Here is a 27,849-nt window from a genome sequence, read left to right as displayed (position 1 = left end):
TACTATGAATAGGACTAAAATTACACTTGAAGGGATTATATGATGTACTGTGTTAATCCATTTTAGAATTTCACTTCTTACACCTACATTTTAACCTTCAAGATGAAAATGTAGTATATTAATACATTTGGGGTGACATCATTTTGGTGACATTAAGAAGTATAAATGTGCATTTGGTTGGCAAGTAGATGACTGCTATTGGTCATGACTCATTATCCTGTCACAGACATGCTATTTCAATAGATTGGAAACTTACTCCCTCTACATATTCAGTCCAAATCATAAATTCTTCAGTACTGCATTTTATTTTCTTATAAGGTTCAGGGTGTTATTTTTTATAGCTAAATTATGATTTATACAAACTGTACTACATAGTTCTTCCTATTCAGGTGTTAGCAAGGTGCATTATTACATTCCAAATTAGGCTCTTTTAAAGTACTTGGTAATATTGAGGTGAATTGTATATATTTTTTAGTATCCTTGTTCTCCTTAATGTTTATATACTTTTTCAGTTTTGAGAAAGAATTAGATTTCTTTACAGATTAGTCTCAGAAGTCAGTGGAAAATATGCAATATAAAGGTTTTCTTTTATAAAGAGGGAGTTTGCAAAAATAAAAGATAATCCTTTAATATTCACATGACTTTAGTCATAAATCTAAATTTGTCTACACCATCAAAATATCTTTGTATTTCCTGGGCAAATTGGAAGGGATAAATTTAATTTTAAGAATGTGATTAAAAACCAACATAAGCAAATGGTTATCTTGATGACTATAAAGAGTGTTCTAAATTAAACACTAAATAAGCTTTGACCCAAGGGCTTCATTACCTTCCAGGAAGGAGAAAAAGTAAATTCTATTAAGTCACCTGGACATAGCTGATGGCAGTTTAACTGAAATAACTTTTAAATGTATAAAGAGGATTTATGAAAGTGCAAGGTTATATCTGACCACTTAGGCTTATGCAGTGAGTAGTCATGAAATTGATTTAAACAAAAATCAATTTATCTTCATATTTAAAATATCCAGATCTTTGGATTATGTCCTATACTTTCAGTCATGTAAATGAACAGTTCTATATTTATTTGAATTGACAGTACACTCATATATTTATATACACTAGTACGACCATAACTAAAAAAGAGAATATATATGTATACAGAGAGAGAGAGAAAGAGAGAGAGAGAGTATCCTTCAGTAAACTTTTTAGTCCAGTGAACCAAAGTAATGAAAAAGATTTATGAAAGTGCAAGGATATATCTGACCACTTAGGCTTATGCAGTGAGTAGTCATGAAATTGATTTAAACAAAAATCAATTTATCTTCACATTTAAAATATCCAGATCTTTGGATTATGTCCTACACTTTCAGCCATGTAAATGAACAGTTCTATATTTATTTGAATTGACAGTACACTCATATATTTATATACACTAGTAAGACCATAACTAAAAAAGAGAATATATATGTATACAGAGAGAGAAAGAGAGAGAGGGAGTATCATTCAGTAAACTTTTTAGTCCAGTGAACCAAAGTAATGAAAAAAGATTTGCAAGGCAAAATATAATCCTATGATCATTTATATACCACAACATCAATTTTATATTGGTATTTTGTCTTTTAGGAATTCATCTTCCGATTGTATACACTTACTCAGCTTCAGTCTACTTCAGACTGGATAACAAAATCCAAGGATTAGGTGAAAATTTTAGACCCACAGATATTAAAAGGAAAATAAGAAAATGTTAAAGCAACTTTATGTCAATGAACTCTACAACTTCAGTGTAAAAGAAATATTCTTTGAAAGATATAAGCTGCCAAAGTTTCATTCAGGTTCATTAAAAAATAGATAGGTAGCCTGATAGCCCTTTATCAACTAACAATTGAATTTGTTCTTAAAGGCCTTCCCTAAAAACTCAATGCCCAAGCTGCTTCATGGGTAAATCCTATCAATCAAATAAGGAAAGTATAATACCAATTCTGCATAAAATATAACTAAATATTGAGGAGGAGGAACTATTTTCCAAGTCATTCAATGAGGCTAGCATTGCCCTGATACCAAAATAAGAAAAAACAATGGGGGCGCCTGGGTGGCTCAGTGGGTTAAAGCTTCTGCCTTTGGCTCAGGTCATGATCCTAGGGTCCTGTGATTGAGCCCCACATCAGGCTCTCTGCTCAGCAGGGAGCCTGCTTCCTCCTTTCTCTGCCTGCCTGCCTCTCTGCCTACTTGTGATCTCTGTCTGTCAAATAAATAACTTTTTTAAAAATAAGAAAAGACATTAACAAGACAGAATAAGAATGAAAACCCATATGATAATCTCAGTAGATGGCATTAAAACGATCTGTGAATATCTTAACACCATTTCTAATAAATATATAGTAAACTTGGGGGCACCTAGGTGGCTCAGTTGGTTAAGCGTCTACCTTTGGCTCAGGTCATGAGCCCAGGGTCCTGGGATGGAGCCCCACATCGGGCTCTTTGCTCAGCAAGGAGTCTGCTTATCACTCTCCCTCTGGGGCTCCCCCTGCTTTGCTTTCTCTCTCTCTGTCAAATACATAAAAAAAATACAGTAAACTTGGAATAGAAACAGACTTTTTCAATCATACAAAGTGCATCAGTAAAAAACCTGGAGGTAACATTATATTTAATCCTGAAAGACTGTATCCTTTCTCCCCCCAGGTTTAAGAACAAGATACCATGTCCGCTGCTACCATTTCCATTCAACATTTTACAGAAATTTCTAGCCAATGCAGTAGGGCAATACTATTTAAGGCCTCCAGATTGGAAAGTAGTAAAAGGGCCCTTAGACACAGATAACATGATTGGCTATTGAGAAACTCTATTGGGATGTTAAAAGAAGAAAAAAACAAAGAAAAACAAAAAACAAGAGCTAATAAGTGAGATAATGAGATTGCAAGATACACAGGTGCCTGGGTAGCTCAGTCTGTTAAGCATCTGTCTTCAGCTCAGGTGATTCCAGAGTCCTGAAATCTAGCCCCATGTCAAGCTTCTTGCTCAGAGAGAAGCCTGCTTCTCCCTCCGCTTTTGCCTGCCACTCTTCCTGCTTTTGCTCTCTTTTTTTCTCTCTCTGTCAAATAAATAAGTGAAATCTTTTTTAAAAAATTGCAAGATACACATTCAACATACAAAAATCATTTTCTAAATTCTTGCAAAAAACAATTCAAAAATTTAAATTAAGAAACCGTACTATTTACACTACCAGAATAAATGAGAAATATTTAGGACTAAATATAATTAAAAATTTGAAAGAGCTATATATTAAAAATTACATTGATGAAAAAAAATTACATTGATGAAATTAAGGAAAACATAAATATATCAAGAAATATGCCATGGCTGTGGGTAGACAGATTCATTAAGAGGTCAATGTCCCCAGTCTACATTTTCAACACTATCCCAAAGTTCCAGAATTCTTCAATGGTAAACTGATTCTGAAATTCATATGGAAATGCAAAGAACCTAAAACAGGCAAAACATATTTAGGAAAAAAAAAATAGAAGAGGGGTAAATACTATGTGATTCCAAAACATATAAATTACAGTAATAAAGACAATGTGGTTTGGGTGTTGAGATTTGACAAATAGATCATATTTACTATGCAATGTCAAGAAGGCCCAACCCTGAATTTTGTTGTTTTTTTTTTAATTCAATTAATTAACATATGGTATATTATTGGTTTCAGAGATAGAGGTCTGTTATTCATCACTTATATAATACCCAGTGCCTATTACATCATGTGCCCCCCATGATGTCCATCACCCAGTGACCCAATCCCCCTGACACTGTCCCCTCCAGCAATTCTCAATTTGTTTCCTATAATTAATAGTCTCTTACGTTTTTTTTCTCCCTCTCTGGTTTTGTCTTGTTTTATTTTTTTTTCTATTCCCTTATGATCTGTTTTGTTTCTTAAATTCACATATGAATGGATAATGTGATAATTGTCTTTCTCTGTTTTATTTTGCTTAGCATAATACCCTCTAGTTACATCCATGTCATTGCAAATGGCAAGATTTCATTTTTTTGATGACGGAATAGTATTCCATTGTGTATATATACCGCATGTTCTTTATACATTAATCTGTCAATGGACATCTGGACTCTTTCCATAGTTTGGCTGTTGTGGACATTGGTGCTATAAACATTGGGGTACAAGTGCCCCTTCAGACCACTACAGTTGTATCTTTGGGTAAAGACCCAGTAGTGCAATTGCTGGGTTGTAGGGTAGCACTATTTTTCAACTTTTTGAGGAACCTCCATACTGTGTTCCAGAGTGGGTATATGAGCTTACATTTCCACTAACTGTGTAAGAGGGTTCCTGTTTCTCTGCATCCTCACCAACATCTGTCATTTCATGACTTGTTAATTTTAGCCATTCTGACTGCTGTGAGGTGGTATCTCATTGTGGTTTTGATTTGAATTTCTATGATGCCAAGTGATGTAGAGCATTTTTTCATGTGTCTGCTGGCCATTTGTAGGTCTTTGGATAAATGTCTATTCATGTCTTCTGCCCATTTCTTAACTGGATTCTTTGTTTTTTGGGTGTTGAGTTTGTTAAGTTGTTTATAGGTCTTGGATACTAGCTTTTTATGGGATACATTATTTACAAATATCTTCTCCCATTCCACTGGTTGCCTTTTGGTTTTGCTGACTGTTTCCCTTGCTGTGCAAAAGCTTTTGATCTTGATGAAGTCCCAATTGTCCATTTTTGCTTTTGTTTCCCTTGCCTTTGGAGATGTGTCTAGCAAGAAGTTGCTATGGCCAAAATCAAAGAGGTTGCTGCCTGTGTTCTACTCTAGAATCTTGATGGATTCCTGTCTCACATTGAGGTCTTTCATCCACTTAGAGTTTATCTTTGTGTATGGTGTAAGAAAATAGTCCAGTTACATTATTCTACATCTGGCTGTCCAACTTTCCCAATACCATTTGTTGGAGAGACTGTATTTTTTCCATCAGATATTCTTTCCTGGTCTATCAAAGATTAGTTGATTGTAGAGTTGAGGGTCCATTTCTGGGTTCTCTATTCTGATCCACTGATCTATGTGTCTGTTTTTGTTCCAGTACCGTACTATCTTGATGATTACAGAATTTGTAATAGAGCTTGAAGTCTGGAATTGTGATGCCACCAGTTTTGGTTTCTTTTTTCAACATTGTTTTTGATATTTGGGGTCTTTTATTATTTCATACAAATCTTAGACTTTGTTCCAGCTCTGTGAGAAAAGTTGATGGTATTTTGATAGGGATTGCACTGATTGCTCTAGGTAGCAAACACTTTTTCACAATATTTGTTCTTCCAATCCATGAGCATGGAATGTTTTTCCATTTCTTTGTATCTTCCTCAATTTCTTTGATGAGTGTTCTATAGTTTTCTGAGTATAGATCCTTTGCCTCTTTGGTTAGGTTTGTTTCCTAGGTATCTTAAGGTTTTGAGGACAATTGTAAATGAGATCAGCTCCTTAATTTTTCTTTCTTCTGTGCTATTGTTAGTGTATAGAAATGGAACTAAATTCTGTGCATTGATTTTATATTCTGCCATTTTGATGAATTTCTGGATGAGTTTTAGCAATTTTGGGGTGGAGTCTTTTATTCTTTCCACATAGAGTATCATGTCATCTGCAAAGAGGGAGAGTTTGACTTCTACTTTGCTGATTTGGGTGCCTTTTATATTTTTTTGTTATTGTTGAATTGCTGAGGGTAGGACATCTACTATGTGAACAACATTGGTGATAGTGGACATCCCTGCCGTGTTCCTGAACTTAGAAAAGTTCTCAGTTTTTTCCCATTGAGAATGATATTCACTGTGGGCTTTTCGTAGATGGCTTTTATGTTAAGGTGTGTTCCCTCTATCTCTATGCTGTGAAGAGTTTTGATCAAGAAAGAATATGTACTTAGTCAAATGCTTTTTTTCTGCATCTATTGAAAGGATCGTGTTTTTCTTGTCCTTTCTTTTCTTTTCATTTTTTTTTTTTAAGATTTTATTTATTTATCGGGGGGGAGCACAAAAGGGAGAGTATCAGGTAGAGGGAGAACCAGGATGCCCACTGAGCTAGGAGCCTGTTGTGGAACTCAATCCCAGGGCCCTGGGATCATGACACAAGCCAAAGCCAGACATTTCACTGACTGAGCCACCCAGGCATCCTTCCCTTTCTTTTATTTATGTATTGTATCCCATTGATTGATTTGTGGATCTTAAACCACCCTTGTAGTCCAGGAATAAATCTCACTTGGTCTTGGTGAATAATCCTTTTAATGTACTGTTGGACTCTATTGGCTAATGTTTCAGAGAGAATTTTTACATTCATGTTCATCAGGGATTTTGATCTGTAATTCTCCTTTTTGATGGGGCCTTTGTCTGGCTTGGGGATGTAGGTAATGCTGGCCTCATAGAAAGAGTTCGGACGTTTTCCTTTCATTTCTATTTTTTGAAACAGCTTCAGAAGAGTCAATATTCATTCTTCTTGAAATGTTTGCTAGAATTCCCCTGGGAAGCCGTCTGGCCCTGGACTCTTGTCTTTGGGTGATTTTGATTAAGGCTTCAATTTCCTTGCTGGTTATGGGTCTCTTCAAGTTTTCTAGTTCTTCCTGTTTCATTTTTGGTTATTTATATGTCTCTAGGAATGCATCCATATCTTCCAGATTGCCTAATTTATTGGCACCTAGTTGCTTATAATATAATCTTAGAATTGTTTAGATTTCTACAATTGATGGTTGTGATCACTTTCATTCATGATTTTATTTACTTGGGTCCTTTCTCTTTTTTTGATACATCTGGCTAAGCTTTTATCAATCTTTTTATTCTTTCAAACAAACAGCTCCTAGTTTCATTGATCTGTCCAATTGTTCTTTTGATTTCTATTTCATTAATTTCTAATAGAATATTTATTATTTCTCTTCTCCTGTTGGATTTAGGCTTTATTTGTTGTTCTTTCTCCAACTTCTTTAGGTATAAGATTAGATTGTGTATTTGAGATCTTTCTTGTTTCTTGAGAAAGGCTTGTATTGCTATATACTTCCCTAGGACTGCCTTGGCTGCATCCCAAAGGTTTTGAAGTTATTTTCATTTTCATTTGTTTTAATAGATTTTTTAAAAAAATATTTAATTTCCTTGTTGACCCATTCATTCTTTAGTAGGATGCTCTTTGGCCTCCATATATGTGAGTTCTTTCCCAATTTTCTCTTTGATTGAGTTCCAGTTTCAAATCATCTTGGTCTAAAAACATGCAGGGAATTATTACAGTCTTTTTATACCAGTTGAGACCTGATTTGTGACCCTGTTATGGACCCTGTTGTGATCTGTTCTGGAGAATGTTCCATGTGTACTCAAGAAGAATAGGTATTCTGTTGCTTTAGTATGGAATGATCTGCAAGTAATTGTTAATTCCTTCTAGTCCAGTGTTATTTAAAGCTCTTGTTGCCTTGTTAATCTTCTGCTTAGATGATCTGTTCATTGTAGTGGGTGGGGTTAAAGTCCCCTACTATTATTGTATTATTATTGCTGTGTTTCTTTAATTTCATTATTAATTGGCTTATATAATTAGCTGCTCCCTTGTTAGGGGCATAAATATTTGTGATTGTTAGATCTTCTTGTTGGACAGACCTTTTGATTATGATATAGTGTCCTTCCTCTCTCTTATTACAGTCTTTGACTTAACATCTAGTTTGTCTGATATAAGGGTTGGCACGCCAGCTTTTTTTTAATGTCCATCAGCATGATAAATGGATTTCCACCCCCTTAATTTCAATCTGGAGGTTCTTTGATTCTAAAATGTGTCTCTTGCAGACAGCATATCAATAGGTTTTGCTTCTTTATCCAATCTTATACCCTGTGTCTTTTGACTGGGACATGTAGCCCATTTACATTCAGAGTAGCTATTAAAAGATATGAATTTAGTGCCATTGTATTACCTGTAAAGTCACTGTTTCTGTATATTGTCTCTGTTCTTTTCTGGTCTGTGTTACTTTGGGGCTCTCTCTTTGCTCCAAAGATCCCTTATAATAATTCTTGTAGGGGCAGTTCTGTGATCACAGATTCTTTCCATTTCTTTTTGTCCTGAAAGCTTTTTATCTCTCCTATTTTGAATGACATCCCAGCTGGTAAACATATTTTTCTCATTTAGCACACTGAATATATCATGCCACTCCTTTCTGACCTGATGGGTCTGTGTCCTGCCAGTCAAATGTTTCTACCCTTGTCAGTTATGGACCTCTTGCCCCAAGCTGTTTTCAGGATTTTCTCTTTGTGTCTGAAATTTGCAAGTCTCACAATTATATGTCAGGGTGTTGACCTCTTTTTATTGATTTTGAGGGGGGTTCCTTGTACCTCCTGGACTTGGATGCCTGTTTTTTCTCCCAGATTAGGGAAGAGCTCCACTATAATTTGCTCCAATATATCTTCTGTTCCTCTCTCCCTCTGTTTCCTCTTCTTCTGGGATCCAAATTATTTTAATATTGTTTCATTTCATTCATTCTCTCAAATTTTCACTTCATGATCCAATAGTTGTTTATCTCTCCTTTTCTCAGCTTCTTTATTCTCCATCATTTTGTCTTCTATATCACTCATTCTCTCTTCTGCCTCATGTATCCTAGCAATTTGAACCTCCATTTTTTATATCATCTCACTAATAGCCTTTTTAAATTTCAACTTGATTAGATATTGTCTCTTTTGTTTCTCCAGAAAGAGATTCCCTAGTGTCGTCTATGCTTTCTTCAAGTCCAGTTTGTGTATTTATAATCATTATTCTGAATCCTAGTTCTGACATCTTACTTACTTCCATACTGATTAGGTCCCTGGCAATCAGTACTGCTTCTTTTTCTTCTTTTTGATATGTGTTTTTCCATCTAGTCATTCTTACAAAAAGTGGTCACTTTTCTCTTTCTTTCTTTCTTTCTTTCTTTCTTTCTTTCTTTCTTTCTTTCTTTCTTTCTTTCATCTTCCTAAGATTTTATTTATTTAGGACAGAGAAAGAGAGAGAGCATGCATGAGAAGGGGGTAGGGGCAGAAGTAGGCTCCCTATTGAGCAGGGAGCCCAGGTCCCTGGTATTAAGACCTGAGCTGAAGGCAACCATTCAATCAACTGAGCCACCCATGTACCTCCAAATGGTCGCTTTTCTATTTGTAGAGTTGCAGCTATTTTTTTCTTAGAATTATGGTTGAGTTCACAGGTGTTCTGGAAGATTTGATAGCTATGTAGCTGAATTCCTGGGACCAGATGAAACTAAGATCTCCTACTCCTTTGTCATCTTGGACTCTCTCCCAACCCTGAGTGTTAGACTTAATTTCTAAGACATAGCAAATTAGCAAAACTGGATTACTATAGTACTATGTTAGCACACTCTCTAGAATTAAGCTATCTGACTCATTCCAGATCACTCACTGACAGTTGTTGTTAGCTAGGCTAGTCACCAAAACTTTCAGGACATCAGTTTTTCCATTTGTAAAATGGTTTTAGAAATAGAAGTATTCTGAGATGCCTGGAAGGCTTAGTCAGTTCAGCCTCGAACTTTTGGTTTCAGCCACAGTCATGATCTCAGGGTCATGGGATTGAGTCCTGTGTCTAGCTTCATGTTTAGTGTGGAATCTGCCTGAGATTCTTCCCCCTATCCTCACCCTTCTCCTCTGTTTCTCCCCTGCCCACATTCCCTCTCTCTCTAAAATAAATAAATAAAATCTTAAAAAGGGTAATAAATGATAGAACTAATCAGAGGGACCTGGGTGGCTCAATCAGTTGATCCTCTGACTCTTGATCTCAGGGTGGTGTTCAAACCCCTGGTTGGGCTCCATGCTGGGTGTGAAGGCTACTTAAAAATAATAATGATGGTAGTGATGATGATGATGATGATGATGATGATAATAATAGAACTAACCTAATAGAGTTAGTGGACATATAAAATGAGTTAATGTGTGCAAAGCATTTGGAAAAGTAGTTGACAGTAGTTGACATGTGGTAACCTTTATATAAGTATTAGCTTATCTTTTTATTACTATATTATAATTACTGTTATTTTTATGTTCAGGAAAAAAGAAGCCATATTCTCCAGGGTACCAAGATACTGAATGGACATAATTAGTCAGACAGGAAAAAATCAGTTATTAACTTAATTTGAGATTATATAAAGTCTTTCTATTTTAGAAAAATATTTTCACATTATTCACTAATTTACTTATTCAATAGTACAGGTTAAAATATATATGTTAATATTAACTTAAATTGTTATGCTCTATTATTTTAATAATATAGTTTGTCAGACTACTGAGTTATAATTTTTTGACACATGTAAATTATTTTTCTAATGTCAGTTATATATGTTTTTTCCTAAAATTGAAAAGAATTTTATCTCTGACACTACTGAATATTGAGTCCAAATACACAATAAGCTAATTTATATTAAATAGGCAGTAGCAAAAAGCCCATTTCAATGTAAATCACATTTTGGTCATGGTAGATGCTGATCCATAATGGCATTAATTTTCAGTTGTTATAATGACGTTTCTAGTGGAACTGAGCACTAGAATTTTAGATAGATTTATTTTTAGGATTAATAAGTGCTGGAATAAAATCACACTTTTTATAATTTGCAGTGGGGAGTGAAGTTTTTATATCACATTTACAAGAAGCAAACTGATGTATTAAAAAAATAGCTATGAGTTTGCCCTCTATTATTATATAACTCAAATCACATTAATGTTCTGAACATGTTTAAACTTGGGAAATGTTTGCTATTTTGACAGTTTTCTTGTAGAAGGAAAAAGGCTATAATGTGAGTTGCTTCCAAATTGCTCTTCTAAACTAAGTTTATAGAAAAAATATATATATATTTATATATTATAAGTATTTATATGTTTGTGTTTATGTTATTTTATAATATTTTTGTATGAAATTTCCTTTCATAAGATAAGTTTCTATTTCATCATTTTGAAGAGGTAGCTCAGAGACAGTAAACTGGTATTTTCCCCCTCACATACAATTTGTTTGAATTCTCAGTATTGATGAAAAAGATTAAACATTTTTCATTTCTGATTTACATTTCTTTTATGAAATTTTGTGTTCTGAGTTAAAATTTTATGACACATGTTCTTTTTGTGATTCTTTTTATATTATTTTATAATGTTTTTCTGGACAAGTGTGATTAATCTACTTTGTCATTTAATCAGTTTCTATCTAAAGCAGATCTTACCTTCCTTTAAGGATTCCAAGATGCTACTGAAAATCACCTTCTCATGTTACTTGCAGTACAACTTCTTATAATTAAAGAATGAAAATTATTTGATAGAAAAAAAACAAATAAATTGATTCCACTAATATATAGTTGTTTTCACTTGATTGTTTTGTTATGATTTGTTCAGTATCTCTTATTGGGACTTAATTCTTTCAAGTAGTAAAATTTGAGTGTGAGGAACTACGGCTTTATTCTAATTTCATATAATGTTAAAGTGGGACACACTACCTTAGAAGTGGTAACATTATGCTAGGGCAAAATTAAATAAGAAACACAGTTATGGCCACTGTCTCTGGCCACAATCTACTTGGACTGCTCAGGATTGAAGAATATATATATATATATATATATATATATATATATATATATATATATATCCTTCTTACCTGAGTACTTTACTTAATTAGATTTTTGCCAAAGCTATCAGTTATCAAGTATTTTCCTTTTTTTAAATTGATACATAATTGGCATACAATGTTATATTGGTTTCAGGTGTACAACATAATTATTTGACAATTCTATCCATTAAACTATATTCACCACAATAAGTGTAATTGCAATTTGCTACCATATATTATTACAGCATTATTGTCTATATTCCCCATGCTATATAGTTTTCATTCCATGACTTTTTTATTTTTGTAACTGGAAGTTTGTAACTATTTATCTCCTTCACCTATTTTGCAGAGTCCCCCAAGCCATCCCTTCTGGCAGCTACCAGTTTGTTCTCTGTATTTATTATTTTATTTGTTTTTTGTTTGTTTTGTTTCTTAGATTCCATATATAAATGAAATCTTATGGTATTTTCCTTCTCTGGCTGATTTATTTTACTCAGCCTACCTTCTAAGCCCATCTATGTCACAAATGGCAAGATCCTTTTTTATGGCTGAGTAATATTCCATTACATATACACCATTCCATTATACATACACCATGGCTTTGCTATCCATTCATGTATCACTAGACATTTAGGTTGCTGTTATAAATTGGCTGTTGTAAATAATGCTGCAGTATTAAACATATGGGTGTATATATGTTTTCAAATTAGTGTTTTCATTGTATTTGAGTAAATATCCAATAGTTGAATTACTGGATTATACGGTATGATGGTTCTATTTTTAATTTTTTGACGCATCTCCATACATTTTCCACAGTTGACTGCACCAACAGTGCACAAGTGTTCCCTTTTCTCCACATATTCATTAACACTTGTTATTTCTTATCCTTTTTATATTAGCCATTTGGACAAGTATAATGTGATAATCTCATTATGGTTTTGATGTACATTTCCCTAATTATTAGTGAGCATTTTTTTAATGAGTCTATTGGCCATCTGTATGTCTTCTGTAGAATAATATCTGTTCAGGCCTTCTGCCCATTTTTAATCAGATTATTTGTGTTTTTATTTGGTTTGATTTGGTGTTGAGTTGTGCAAGTTCTTTATATATTAGGTCTGAAGTATTTTTCTGAACACATATAAAGACAACAAAATGTTCAGTGCTCTTGTATTTCTCCCAATATGACCAGAACTCAATTTTCTACACTAATACATGAATGCAAATGACAGAGACTCTCAAGTTATTTGCAGAAATTACTGATGTGATGAAGCTTTTAAGGATTCTTGAATGTTATCATCCTGCCTCATTCTACCATTAAATATATTCTTGGGTTAAAAGTTGAAATTCCCAAGTATAAGTTGATAGGATCCCTGGAAAATATGTGTGTGTGTGTGTGTGTGTGTGTGTGTGTGTGTGTGTATTCTTTTTTTCCCCCACTGTCTGGATCTGGCCATTTAAATTAATGATGAATTTAAAAACATATCAGAAAGTCTCAACCTGGGTGAAGGAAAACCAGTTTGAGGGAGTTCAGAAAGAAGACTAATTACTCAGCCCAAATGGCCCCATCTACCTTCCTTGACAGTGGAGTGAAATTACTGAAGTCATCAGAGCAAGGAGGAAAATCCTCAAACAATTTAGCCTTTGTGATTCAAGAGGGGATGCTAACTGTACCTACCCTATGAGAAATTTAGAAATGGCATTAAATTTACCTAATTTTCTGATCTCGGGATAACAGTTCTGGCTGTCATTAGTAGGATTGGAAAATATAAAGGCTTTCTCTGTGTTTTTCAAACATTTTAAACCTAGAATGAACTGCTGTTTTTGTCATCTGCGTGGGCTCTTCTGTCTATTTCTCGTACCTGACCATGAAGCTGGCAGTGGAGGTGGTGAGTGGGAACACAAAGCACTTCACACTTTTGTCTGGAGCTCTGGAAATTGTCACTGCACAGGAGGATCATAGGAATTTTGAATGAAAGACTGGTCATGACAAGATGATTCTGACAAGGTGTTTCTATTAGAAGAAGGTAGACTGTAGTACTACTGACTAAGATGAATCATGGCAGAGTGTGAAAATACTACAGTAGACACAATTCATGCACCGCTGTCTCCCCAACTTTTACTACATCTTGCAAAGCTGAGTGGGCCAGGACATGGGACTGAGTCTGGGCTCTTGATGTTTCAACTAGGTGACCTTCCACAAAAGGTTTTCACACCACGAAGCCTCAGTTTCGTTATCTATAAAAGTCAAATTGCATAGATAGTAGATTCTTCTAACTCTATAATGTTGTCATATGCATTCTATTTGTGTATTAATCTATAATTTTAGCAGCTCTAAATACCATTGTACTAACAGTATAACTATTATTTAATTATGTAAGTTTGAGAGATGCAAAAAACAGGAAAGAATCACTTTTAAATGTGCCCCAGGTTGTGCTCATGTCATGCACATCCGACCCTGAACACATTTCATGATTATGATTTGTCATCATAAATGTTTCAAGTCTTCCTTGAATACATGCTAGGTGTGTTTTGCCAAAATGAAAAACTCACAGTAAGAAAACCAAGGCTGGGAAACTAAAGGAGATTAAATTTATCTTTGTGAATTAAGAATCATCCTAAATGAAATTAGATTCTTATTGTTTTCTTATAGAATGTGATTTATACATTTCATTAAATATATGACAGTTTTATGACCAGCTATCCAAAAAAATTACATTCAAATAAAAATATTTCATGTGTTGTATGACTAGACAGAAGTAAAATCTAAGATTTCTCAGTTCAGGAAAGAAGTAATTTTAGAATCCAAATTAAGTGTTGAATATTCGTTAAAAATGAGAGATTATTCAGTTAATCTTTGTTACTCTAGTAAAGGCAGTTAGATCTCTTACTGCTTAAATTACAATTTTAGGTCTTGCATTACCATATGAATTAAATTATCTTTTTTTCCCTTTTTCTTTCTGTCACTCATACTCTGTGTAGCCAATAATATTATAAAATGTTTTAAAGGAATTAGATACAATTTGTTATGTCTAGACTGCCAGGTAACTTAACTGTTATTTAGATATTCACAGAACAATTTGGAGCTTGCATTTTGACAAGTTGTTGGACTCTTTTTTTTTTTTTTAAGATTTTATTTATTTATTTGACAGAGAGATCACAAGTAGGCAGAGAGGCAGGCAGAGAGAGAGAGGGGGAAGCAGGCTCCCTGCTGAGCAGAGAGTCCGATGCAGTGCTTGATCCCAGGACCCTGAGATTGTGACCTGAGCTGAAGGCAGAGGCTTAACTCACTGAGCCAAGCAGGCACCCCTGGACTCTCTTGATTAAACTAAAACTTTAATTAAAAAACTGAATACAAAACAAACAAACAAATAAAATAACAAAAAACAAAAACAGAAAACAGGCTAGGAGAGACAAACAAACACACATATACAAAAAAGAAAAAGAAAACAATACCCCCCCCAAGCCTTTCTGTCCCTAGGAAGACCGGAAGCAAGATCTCCTAGCATATTTATACTTTATTTATGAGGAACTATAAGAAAGAAACGCAAGTACGATTGATTCTTACCCAACAAATTTGGAACTAATATTTTATAGACTGAAAAAAATGTGTAGAACCCATTAAGAGTAATGATATAACCTAAGATTTACGTGGGGAAATAAGTAATATATCTTTTGTTTAAATTATTTAAATATGTGTATAATTAGTACAGACACCACACACTTAATACTATGCTTTAATAATATTTTCTTAGAAATTTTAATCATTAGTGTCATTCATATCTCATTGCAACAACCCACTATGGTTTTCAGATTTTCAGTCAAAACTCAGTAGTATATACATAGCTTTGATACCCAGCAACAAACACCCTGCAGAACCAGGAGTGGGAAATACTACTTCCCTCTTTTCCATGGTCCCTAGTGCTAGCTATCTAATCTAGGCTGCTTCTCTGGGTGCTCCTCTGGGAGCTCCTTGCTCTGCCACTTGCTGTATCAGTGTGTTTTGGTGAAGTCTTTAGTATGTTTGTGCTCATAAAGATGGAAGTATTGCTAGCAAAGTGATACCATACAAATGGTGCCTGTGTTGGGCAGTGCACCCCAGCAGATACAGCAGATAGTACCAGCTTCACTGAATCATTATAAGGTGTTGACAGGATGAAATTTGTAAAAGTACATGGAACAGTGTTTGTTTGAGGGTCAGTTCATGTTTAAAGTTATGTCATTACTGTTGACAAGTTTAGACACAGGAAATTGCACAAGGCATCATCAGGGATGAGGTAAAAATGACCTCAGCTTGATTGGCAACTTTGAATGGAAAGAAAGATGTGTTAGAAATGCGATGTGTCTCTTGACTCCCTCAGAAATATTTTGGTGAGGAAAGAAAATGTTTTACTTGAGGAAACCAAGGTATCACGTAGGTGTTAACTGTGGGAAAAGTAGAGATTTTGTCTTCTTACAGTAAATATTAAGATTTTTCAAAAATGCAGGCTGGGGAAACATGGCTAAGAGCATATATTTATATTGTCTCACTCTACATCCATTTCAAGTCCCCTCTGCTTGAGGCTGAAGAGCTAACCTGTTCTCTGCAGGCTCCCTTACAGCCTGTGAGCCTGCCTCTTCCATTCAGACATCTCAGAAGCTCGGAGTCCAGATGGCTGTAGGCATGGAGGCTGCTTGTTCTTGCAAGAGTGGTGGTGACAGGTCTTATTTCAGGGATTGGCTGTGGAGGGGCTTTTGGCAACCCTTTGTGAGTGTGGTCAAGGCTAAACGGTGGACTGCGGTGGCAGTTTCACCAGAATAGTCCTGCGGTGCAGCCGGGGCGTTATTTCTCTCTGTGGGCTCCTCACTGGTTCTTTGGACATTTTAGAGAGCCATAGCTTTACCTAACAATTGTTTGTGAATACCCTTGTCACTACACCACCTGAAACTCTGATAATGAAGTCTGGTGAAATTTGTTCTCTCTCTCTCTGTCTCTTTTCTGTATAGGTATAGATATGGCTATGTTGACAATTTAAAATTAAGATACTTGTGTGATAAAAGTAATTTTCAACCCAAATTGACACCTGATTCTATTAGGGTTTCACTTAACTGAGTTTCATATTGATATTTATTGTATGTGACTATAGGTTTTTAATTAAATTTAAAGCCAAAATCCTGTCCCCAAACAAGCAATACGATATGTTAAGAAAAATAATTTCAGGGGCACCTGGGTGGCTCAGTCGTAAGCATCTGCCTTCAGCTCAGGCCATGATCCCAGGGTCCTGATATGAGCTCTGCATCAGGTTCCCTGCTCAGCAGGAAGTCTGCTTCTCCCTCTCTCACTCCCCCTGCTTGTGTTCCTTCTCTAGCTGTGTCTGTCTCTGTGAAATAAATAAATAAAAACTCTTTAGGGGCGCCTGGGTGGCTCAGTGGGTTAAGCCACTGCCTTCGGCTCAGGTCATGATCTCGGGGTCCTGGGATCAAGTCCCGCATGGGGCTCTCTGCTCAGCAGGGGGCCTGCTTCCCTTCCTCTCTCTCTGCCTGCCTCTCTGCCTGCTTGTGATCTCTCTCTCTGTCAAATAAATAAATAAAATCTTTAAAAAAATAAATAAGTAAAAATAAAAACTCTTTAAAAAAGAAAAAGAAAAAGAATTTCAGTGGCTGAATGTTTAGAACATGTTTTTATTTCTGCTTTAAATAGTTATATTATGAAATGAATGTTTTTAGTCCAAATTATCCAGATTCTTCAAATCGTTATTTTGATTTGTTAACTAATGTTATCTTCAAATAAAAGTAATTCATTTTTAAGATATAGTTTTCTTTGGCCTCCAATTTTGCTTTCTCTCATTGTTTCCCTAATATATTTCCAAACTGTCCCCCCAATCCTAAACCTCATTCCTATTCCGCCATTACTACACTTACTTTGGTTCTCTCTACATCTATGCAAATCTTATTTTCAGCTTTAGTCCACTAATATTCATCCAGTGTTTCATTTGTGCCTTTTAATCAGTTCCTTCTAAAATTATATTAATATTTTTGACCACTGGGTGAAGTATGGAAATATTGAATCACTATATTATACATATGAAACTGTGTGTTAACTAATTGGAAGTTAAAAAAAAAAAAAAAAAAAAAAACTAGGGTGCCTGGGTGGCTCAGTGGTTTAAGCCTCTGCCTTTGGCTCAAGCGTCCTGGGATCGAGGTCTGCATCAGGCTCTCTGCTTAGCAGGGAGCCTGATTCCCCTCTCTCTGGCTGCCTCTCTGCCTACTTGTGTCCTCTCTCGCTGTCAAATAAATTAAAAAACCTAAAAAAAAATCTTAAAAAGCCAAAAAAATGTTCTATTTTTTTAAAAACTAGTTTTTTATGTTAATTAAAAAAACTATTCTTTAAGTAATGCAATAATAATGGTAACTAACATTTATTACATGGTTGTTATTTGTCAGGTACTGTGCTAATAAATTTGTGTGTGTAATCTACTTTAGCCCTCACAACCTTATACCAAAAGTTCCTATTCTATACATGTGAAAACCGAGCCTTAGAAAGTTTAAGAAAGTTAACCAGGGCCACCAACTAGTAAATGGTAAAACAAATATGGGAACCTGAGCAGTATGCTTTAGAACTTTTGTCCTATACTGTTTCAATTTTATAGTAATAATAATAATAATACAGATAGATAGACTTTGCTAGGATTTTAAATGATACTAAGTATATCACTTTGGGATAATATGATGACAATAATTTTTTTTTTAAGATTTATTTATTTATTTATTTGACAGAGAGAAATCACAAGTAGACAGAGAGGCAGCCAGAGAGAGAGAGGGAAGCAGGCTCCCTGCTGAGCAGAGAGCCCGATGCGGGACTCGATCCCAGGACTCTTAAGATCATGACCTGAGCCGAAGGCAGCGGCGTAATCCACTGAGCCACCCAGGCGCCCCAAGCCACCCAGGCGCCCCTGATGACAATAATTTTGATAAAATTTTACTCTTTTCTGTTTTTAAAATTGTTATTTAATAAATTGGTTAAAATGTAGAGAGTGTAAAATGAAATTTTGTCGGGGTGTCTGAGTGGTTCAGTTCATTAAGCAGCCGACTCTTGGTTTCAGCTCAGGTTGTGATCTCAGGGTCTGGGATCGAGCCCTGTGTTAGGCTCTGTGCTCTGCAGGGAGTCTGCTTCATATTCTCTCTCCCCACCACCCTCCCTCCAGCTCATGTTCTCCCTTTCTCTCTCTCAAATAAATAAACAAAATCCTTAAATATTTTTTTCTTTCCACTACCGTTTGGTCACACTATACCAATAAATTATGAATAATGCATTTAGGGTCTAATGTATTTGAAATAATTTAACCAGATTATCAATTACAAAATGAGAAGTACTCATTCTGTAATTTCTGTTCATTTTTACTACTAGGTAAAAATCATATTTGCTAAGTTTATTTGTGCCTCCTAGCTCTCCCAATTGGCCTTGTGGTCTGAATAAAATGCTTATAACCTTCCACCCAATGAAAAGGCCTTAGAAGCTTTGCCTTAGAAACTTTATCAGTAAGATGTGTTCCATAAGGCTCTCCTTCAAATTCCAAAGAATTTTGGTTCTGCAACCAGAATTTTCTAAAATGAAGAAGCTATTGAACTGCTAGGAGCAACTTCTTGATGTGATCCTCCCTCTTGGAATCCTCTCAGTTCCCTGTCCTTCCGTAATACCATCAATTCATTTCTTCAGCCAATATTTATTGAGGACTTACCGTATTCCACTAATAGTCTAGAATCTAGACACAAGAGCTATCACTTAAACAAGATAAATATTTTCTCTACTTTCATTTAATAGGCTAATTTCATTTAATTCTATATAGGGGTGTAGTAGAAACGAAAGAAAGCAGACAAGCAAGCAGACGAGAAAGTCTGTCAGGTTGTGGTAAATGCTGTGTAGGTAACTGAAATAGAGTGATGTGATCAGAATGCTTGGTTGACTCTCTAGATTGAATCGTCAAGAAAGACCTCTCTGAGAGAGTGACATTGAAGTTGAGATAATAAGCTGACTATGAAGAGCCAGCCAGGGTCGGAGGAAGAACATTACAGAAGGAAAAGCAAATGCAAAGACCAGAAGGAAGATATTTACTTGTGTATGAGACTTAAAGAAATTTGGCTAGAACCTTGTGGGTAAGGAAGAAATGTCGCAGGGTCAAGGACATTAGCAAGGATTGAGATCAAGTAAGATGTTCAAGCCAGAAAGAACAGTTTGAGTTTTACACTTAGTGAAAAAGGAAGAAGTTGAAATGAATCTGATTTGTATTCAAAACTCTGTTTAGTGAACAAGAGTGGTAAAAGAATTGCTGGTTAGAAACAGTACTGCTGTGGCCAGACAATGTACATAGTGGCGAGATGGAATGAGAGACCAGGAGAGAGGGAAGTTCGTGGCTTTTGAATCTGCAGGTCTAATTATTTACAAATGACGTAGTGAAGAAGACTGAATACCAAAAATAATCCATGGACTCTTGGGGTAATATAAGTAACTGTTGTCAATAGCGCTGTACTCATGATTAGTTGTAGGTGCCTTGCAGACATTAACATGCTCATGTCAAGAAGACAGTTGCTATGTGAGTTTAAAAGATCTGGGGAGAAGGCAATTCCTTGGTTCAGGTCAGGGAACATCTTAGATGCCATTTTCTTATTGCTTATTTTATATGAACACCTCCTGCCACTTCTTTTTTGTTTATGTAAATATTGCCCTAAATCTGTTTCTAGGTCATTAAAAATCTATACTTCTCTTAGAAACAGTTTTAGCAACTCTGTATTTGCTGAACTCATTTTTTCATGGTAGATTTGAGAAAGTTTATAATAAAGGGAATGCAAATAGTAAACTAAAACAAATAGTAATAATGATGCATAGCTCACATTTATTGAGCACTTAGTATGTGTATATGTGTCAGGCCTTGCTACATGGGCTTAGAGAGGTCTGTTATCAAAAATAATAGTTGCAACAGCCCAGATAAGTAATTTCTAATAAAAAATGGGAAATCAAGACCATGAAGGAGCAAATGTTCCAGCCAATAGTATTAATAGTATCACTGTCATTGAACCCCATGAGAAACTAAGTGTCCTATAGTATATTTAGCATAATTCTTGTGGTTGCAAAGGAGAAAACATACTCGTTCTGCAAGGGAGGTAAGTATTTTCCTAGTACTCTACAATAGTTATCCCCCATGGAGTATTACTTAAAGAGTGTTATTTTGCCATATTTCATTGATTTTAGCACACATATTTTTAATATTTTCACATCTCTGAAATTGGGGTGAATATTATGATTATGAAAAAACAAGAAGCAGTTGCAATACAGTTATCATTGTTTATGGGCTTCAAAACTTGAAGACTGTTTGGAAGAAAGCCCTGGGGATAATGATGAGCCATTCTGTTAAGAAATGCTGATTCATCGGGACTCCTGGGTGGCTCAGTACGTTAAGCATCTGCCTTCTGCTCATGTCATGATCCCAGGGCTCCTTGTTCAATGGGAAGCCTGCTTCTCCCTCTGTCTGCTGTTCCCCCCTGCTTGTGCACTATCTCTCTGATAAATAAATAAAATCTTAAAAAAAAAAAAAGAAAGAAATGCTAATTCATCAAATATTCCTGATGGCACAAAGATCATATCATGTTGTGTGATAGACTGCATTGATGATCCTAGTTATTCACTCTTCTCTATATTAATTTCTTTACAATGTAACTTCATAGCACCACCCATGTTGGGAGTATGTCAGCCTGCTTCGTACTTTGGCACTGGATCCCCATTTTGACCAAAGATGAATTAGTTTACATGGTGTTAACAGAGGCTTGAAAAGGAGATTGTTCTCTTGTATGTATGTCAAAAACATGAGAACTTTCTTAGAGTCAGCCTGATGGAAGTTGGGACATGTGGCTAAAACCAACCTCCACCACCCAGCCAATAGCCAGCCAGCTAACCCTCAAACAACTAAGTAAATTTAATCAATATCAGCAAATCCAACACCCAGCCGACTTCAGATATGTGAGCTAAATAAATGTTTATTGCTTTATGCCATTGAGTTTTGAGCAGCTTGTTACTCAGAAAAAACTGATACCTATAGAAGAAAACAGCCATCAATGATTTTGAGTTGAAAAATGACAGAAAATTCATGCTCTGAGTGTGAAAAAGTTTTAGGAATAACTGAACCAGTTTATTTTGCTAAAATTTTAATTTTTTGCATTTATATAAAGAGTTCTTTCAATAATATAAAATAAAAATTATAAGGGAGGAAGTATTTTAATATATATATATTTTTTAAGATTTTATTTATTTATTTGACAGACAGAGATCACAAGTAGGAGAGAGGCAGGCAGAGAGAGAGAGGAGGAAGCAGGCTTCCCGTGGAGCAGAGAGCCCGATGCGGGGCTCGATCCCAGGATGCTGTGATCATGACCCAAGCCGAAGGCAGAGGCTTTAACCCATTGAGCCACCCAGGCGCCCAGAAAGCAGTATTTTAAAGTTAAATTGAGTATTTCTTCTTTTTCGTGTTGTGCATTAAATACAGGTCAGTCTTACAATAGATAGTACTCTTACATTGCATGTAGGTACCTGATTGTACCATTTCCTTGTTTATTTCTTACACTGAAGAAGCAAGGACTACCTCATATGTATCATTGGATTAATTAGACTTAGCCTTATGGCTTGCACATCATTAAGTCAATAACTACTATTTCTATACAGCAAAATTATTAACTATTAAATAATTAGCATGTTTTCCTCACTATCACTGTCTCTTTTAACATGATTGGATAGGCTTCAGTATTTAAAAAGTTGTTAATTATTTTACCAACTTTTTTTTTAAATTTTTTAATTAACATATAAGTATTAATAGCCCAAGGGGTACAGGTCTGTAATTCACCAGGTTTACACACTTCACAGCACTCACCATAGCACATACCCTCCCCAATGTCTATAACCCAACCACCCTCCCACCTCCCTACCCCCCACCCCCAGCAACCCTCAGTTTGTTTTGTGAGATTAAGTCTCTTATGGTTTGTCTCCCTCTTGATTCCATCTTGTTTCATTTATTCCTTTCCTACTACCCAACCCTCCCATGTTGCCTCTCAACTTCCTCATATCAGGGAAATCATATGATAATTGTGTTTCTCTGATTGACTTATTTCACTCAGCATCATACCCTCTAGCTCCATCCACGACGTCACAAATAGCAAGATTTCATTTCTTTTGATGGCTGCATAGTACTCCATTGTATATATACCCCACTTCTTCTTTATCCATTAATTTGCTGATGGACATCTAGGTTCTTTCCATAGTTTGGCTATTGTGGACATTGCTACTATAAACATTTGGGTGCACGTGACACTTGGGATCAATACATTTGTATCTTTAGGGTAAATACCCAGTAGTGCAATTGCTGGGTAATAGGGTAGCTCTGTTTTCAACTTATTGAGGAACCTCCATGCTGTTTTCCAGAGTGGTTGCACCAACTTGTATTCCCACCAACAGTGTAGGAGGATTCCCCTTTCTCCTCATCCTTTTTTTTTTCTTTTTTCAAAGATTTTATTTATTTATTTGTCAGAGAGAGTGAGAGCAAGCACAGGCAGACAGAGTGGAAGGCAGAGGCAGAGGGAGAAGCAGGCTCCCTGCGGAGCAAGGAGCCCGGTGTGGGAGCCAGGACGCTGGGATCATGACCTGAGCCGAAGGCAGCTGCTTAACCAACTGAGCCACCCAGGCGTCCCTTTCTCCTCAACCTTGCCAGCATCTGTCATTTCCTGACTTGTTAATTTTAGCCATTCTGACTAGTGTGAGGTGGTTATCTCATTGTCCTTTGGATTTGTATTTCCCTAATGCCGACTGAGGTGGAGCACTTTTTCATGTGTCTGTTGGCCACCTGGATGTCTTCTTTGCAGAAATGTCTGTTCATGACCACTGCCCATTTCTTGATTGGATTATTTGTTCTTTGGGTGTTGAGTTTGCTAAGCTCTTTCTAGATTTTAGATACTAGACCTTTATCTGGTATGTCATTTGCAAATATCTTCTTCCATTCTGTCAATTGTCTTTTGGTTTTGTTAACTGTTTCCTTTGCTGTGCAAAAGCTTTTGATCTTGATGAAATCCCAATAGTTCATTTTGCCCTTGCTTCTGTTGCCTTTGGCAATGTTCCTAGGAAGTATTTGCTGCAGCTGAGGTCGAAGAGGTTGCTGCCTGTGCTCTCCTCAAGGATTTTGATGGATTCCTTTCTCACGTTGAGGTCCTTCATCCATTTTGAGTCTATATTCATGTGTGGTATAAGAGAATGGTCCAGTTTCATTTTTCTGCATGTGGCTGTCCAATTTTCCCAACACCATTTGTTGAAGGTACTGCCTTTTTGCCATTGGACATTCTTTCCTGCTTTGTCGAAGATTAGTTGACCATAGAGTTGAAGGTTTATTTCTGGGCTGTCTATTCTGTTCCATTGATTGATGTGTCTGTTTTTGTGCCACTACCATACTGTCTTGATGATGACAGCTTTGTAATAGAGCTTGAAGTCTGGAATTGTGATGCTATCAACTTTGGCTTTTTTAACTTTCCTCTGGCTATTTGAGGTGTTTTCTGGTTCCATATAAATTTTAGTATTATTTATTCCATTTCCTTGAAAAAATTGATGGTATTTTGATAGGGATTGCATTAAATGTGTATATTGCTTTAGATAGCATAGACATTTTCACAATATTTGTTCAATATCTGTTCTTCCAATCCATAAGCATGGCACATTTTTCCATTTCTGTCTGTCTTCCTCAATTTCTTTCATGAGTACTTTATAGTTTTCTGAGAGGCAAGATTACTTGCCTCTTTGGTTTGTTTATTCCTAGTTATCTTATGGTTTGGGGTGCAATTGTAAATGGGATTGACTCTTTAATTTCTCTTTCTTCTGTCTTGTTGTTAATGTCTAGAAATGCAACTGATTTCTGTGCACTGATTTTATATCCTGACACTTTGCTGAATTCCTGTACAAGTTCTAGCAGATTTCGAGTGGAGTCTTTTGGGTTTTCCACATAAAGTATCATATCATCTGCAAAGAGTGATAGTTTGACTTCTTCTTTGCCAGTTCGGATGCTTTTAATTCTTTTTGTTGTCTGATTGCTATGGCTAGGACTTCTAGTACTATGTTGAATAGCAGTGGTGATAAAGGATATCCTTGCCGTATTCCTGACCTTAGAGAAAAAGCTCTCAGTTTTTCTCCATTGAGAATGATATTTGCTGGGGTGTTCATAGATGGCTTTGATGATATTGAGGTATGTACCCTCTATCCCTACACTCTGAAGAGTTTTGATCAGGAAAGGATGCTGCACTTTGTCAAATGTTTCTTCAGTATCTATTGAGAGTATCATATGGTTCTTGTTCTTTCTTTTATTAATGTGTTGTATCACATTGATTGACTTGCAGATATTGAACCAACCTTGCAGCCCTGGAATAAATCCCAGTTGGTTGCAGTGAATAATGCCTTTAATATGCTATTGGATCCTATTGGCTACTATTTTGGTGAGAATTTTCACATCTGTGTTCATCAAGGATATTGGTCTGTAGTTCTCTTTTTTGATGGGATCTTTGTCTGGTTTGGGGATCAAGGTAATGCTCGCCTCATAAAATGGATTTGGAAATTTTCCTTCAATTTCTATTTTTTGGAACAGTTTCAGGAGAATAGGAATTAATTCTTCTTTAATGCTTGGTTGAATTCCCCTGGGAAGCCATCTGGCCCTGGGCTCTTGTTTGTTGGGAGATTTTTGATGACTGATTCAATCTCTTTACTGGTTATGGGTCTGTTCAGGTTTTCTATTTCGTCCTGGTTCAGGTGGTAGTTAATATGTCTCCAGGAATGTATCCATGTCTTCCAGATTGTCTGCTTCCAGATTTGCTGCTCTATAGTTGCTCATAATACATTCTTATAATTGTTTGTATTTCTTTGGTGTTGATTTTGATCTCTCCTCTTTCATTCATGATTTTATTAATTTGTGTCCTTTCTGTTTTCTTTTTATAAGTCTGGGCAGGGGTTTATCAATCTTATTAATTCTTTCAAAGAACAAGCTCCAAGTTTCGTTGATTTGTTCTATTGTTCTTTTGGTTTCTGTTTCATTGATTTCTGTTCTGATCTTTATTATTTCTCTTCTCCTGCTGGGTTTAGGCTTTCTTTGTTGTTCTTTCTCCAGCTCCTTTAGGTGTAGGGTTAGGTTGCATATTTGAGACATTTCTTGTTTCTTGAGAAAAGCTTGTACCGCTAAATATTTTCATCTCAGGACTGCCTTTGCTGTGTCCCACAGATTTTGAACCATTGTGTTTTCATTATCATTTGTTTCCATGAATTTTTTCAATTCTTTTTTAATTTCCTGGTTGACCCATTCATTCTTTAGAAGGATGCTGTTTAGTCTCCATGTATTTGGGTTCTTTCCAACTTTCTTCTTGTGATTGAGTTCTAGCTTCAGATCATTGTGGTCTGAAAATATGCAGGGAATGATCCCAATCATCTGGTACCAGTTGAGACGTGATTTGTGACCCAGAATGTGATCTATTCTGGAGAATGCTCCATGTGTATTAGAGAAGAATGTGTATTCTGTCCCTTTGGGATGAAATATTCTGAATATATCTGTGATGTCCATCTGGTCCAGTGTATCATTTAAGGCCTTTATTTCCTTGTTGATCTTTAGTTTGGATAACCTGTCCATTTCAGTGAGAGGGGTATTAAAATCTCCTACCATTATTACATTATTGTTGATGTGTTTCTTTTATTTTTTTATTAATTGTTTTATATAGTTGGCTGCTCTCATGTTGGGGGCATAGATATTTAAAATTGTTAGATCTTCTTGTTGGACAGACCCTTTCAGTATGATATAGTGTCCTTCCTCATCACTTATTACAGTCTTTGGCTTAAAGTCTAATTGATCTGATATAAGGATTGCCACCCCCAGCTTTCTTTTGATGTCCATTAGCATGGTAAATTGTTTTCCACCCCCTCACTTTATTTATTTTTTTAAAGATTTTATTTATTTATTTGACAGATGGAGATCACAAGTAGGCAGAGAGGCAGGCAGAGAGAGACAGAGAATCAGGCTCCCTGCTGAGCAGAGAGACTGATGCGGGACTCCATCCCAGGACCCTGGGATCATGACCTGAGCCAAAGGCAGAGGCTTTAACTCACTGAGCCACCCAGATGCCCCACCCCCTCACTTTAAATCTGGAGGTGTCTTTGTGTTTAAAATGAGTTTCTTGTAGAGAACATATTGATGCGTTTTTTTATCCATTCTGATACCCTGTGTCTTTTGATTGGGGCATTTAGCCCATTTATATGCAGAGTAACTATTGAGAGATATGAATTTAGTACCATTGTATTGCCTGGAAGGTGACTGTTACTGTATATTGTGTCTGTTCCTTTCTTGTCTACTACTTTTAGGCTCTCTCTTTGCTTAGAGGACCCCTTTCAGTATTTCCTGTAGAGCTGGTTTGGTGTGTACAAATTCTTTTAGTTTTTGTTTGAACTGGAAGCTTTTTATCTCTCCTTCTATTTTCAGTGATAGCTTAGATGAATATAGTATTCTTGGGTGCATCTTTTTCTGTTTAGTGCTCTGAATATATCATGCAAGTTCTTTCTGGCCTGCCAGATCTCTGTGGATAAGTCTGCTGTCAATCTATTATTTTTACCATTGTATGTTAAAGACTTCTTGTCCTGGGCTGCTTTCAGGATTTTCTCTTTGTCACTGAGACTTATCAGTTTTACTATTAGATGACGGGTGTGGACCTACTCTTTTTATTTTGAGGGGGGTTCTCTGCACCTCCTGGATTTTGATGCTACTTTCCTTTGCCATAATAGGGAAATTCTCTACAATAATTCTCTCCAATATACCTTCTGCCCCTCCCCTTTCTTCTTCTGGAATCCCAATTATTCTAATGTTTTTTCATCTTATGGTATCACTTATAGCTCGAATTCTCTCCTTGTGGTCCAGTAGTTGTTGGTCTTTCTTTTGCTCAGCTTCTTTATTCTCCATCATTTGGTCTTCTGAAACACTAATTCTCTCTTCTGCCTCATTTATCCTATCAGTAAGAGCCTCCATTTTATATTGCATCTCATTAATAGCTTTTTAGATTTTAGCTTGGTTAGATATTAGTTTTTATTTTCTCCAGAAAGGGCTTTTATTTATTTCTCCAAACAGGGTTTCTCTAATATCTTCCATGCCTTTTTCGAGCCCAGCTATCACCTTGAGAATCGTCATTCTGAATTCTGTATCTGACATTACCAACGTCCATATTGATTAGGTCCCTAGCCTTCTGTACTGACTCT

The 27,849-nt window shown here is 35.9% G+C and overlaps 1 protein-coding gene across 6 annotated transcripts in view; it reads left to right on the top strand.

The window, feature by feature from the left end:
* Positions 1-27,849, top strand: part of KHDRBS2 (KH RNA binding domain containing, signal transduction associated 2) — a 636,352-nt gene that overhangs the window by 249,514 nt on the left and 358,989 nt on the right. The window lies entirely within an intron of this gene.

The sequence above is a fragment of the Mustela lutreola genome, chromosome 6 (assembly GCF_030435805.1).
Source record: "Mustela lutreola isolate mMusLut2 chromosome 6, mMusLut2.pri, whole genome shotgun sequence".
Lineage (NCBI taxonomy): Eukaryota > Metazoa > Chordata > Mammalia > Carnivora > Mustelidae > Mustela > Mustela lutreola.
This window is presented reverse-complemented; position numbering and strand designations above follow the sequence as displayed.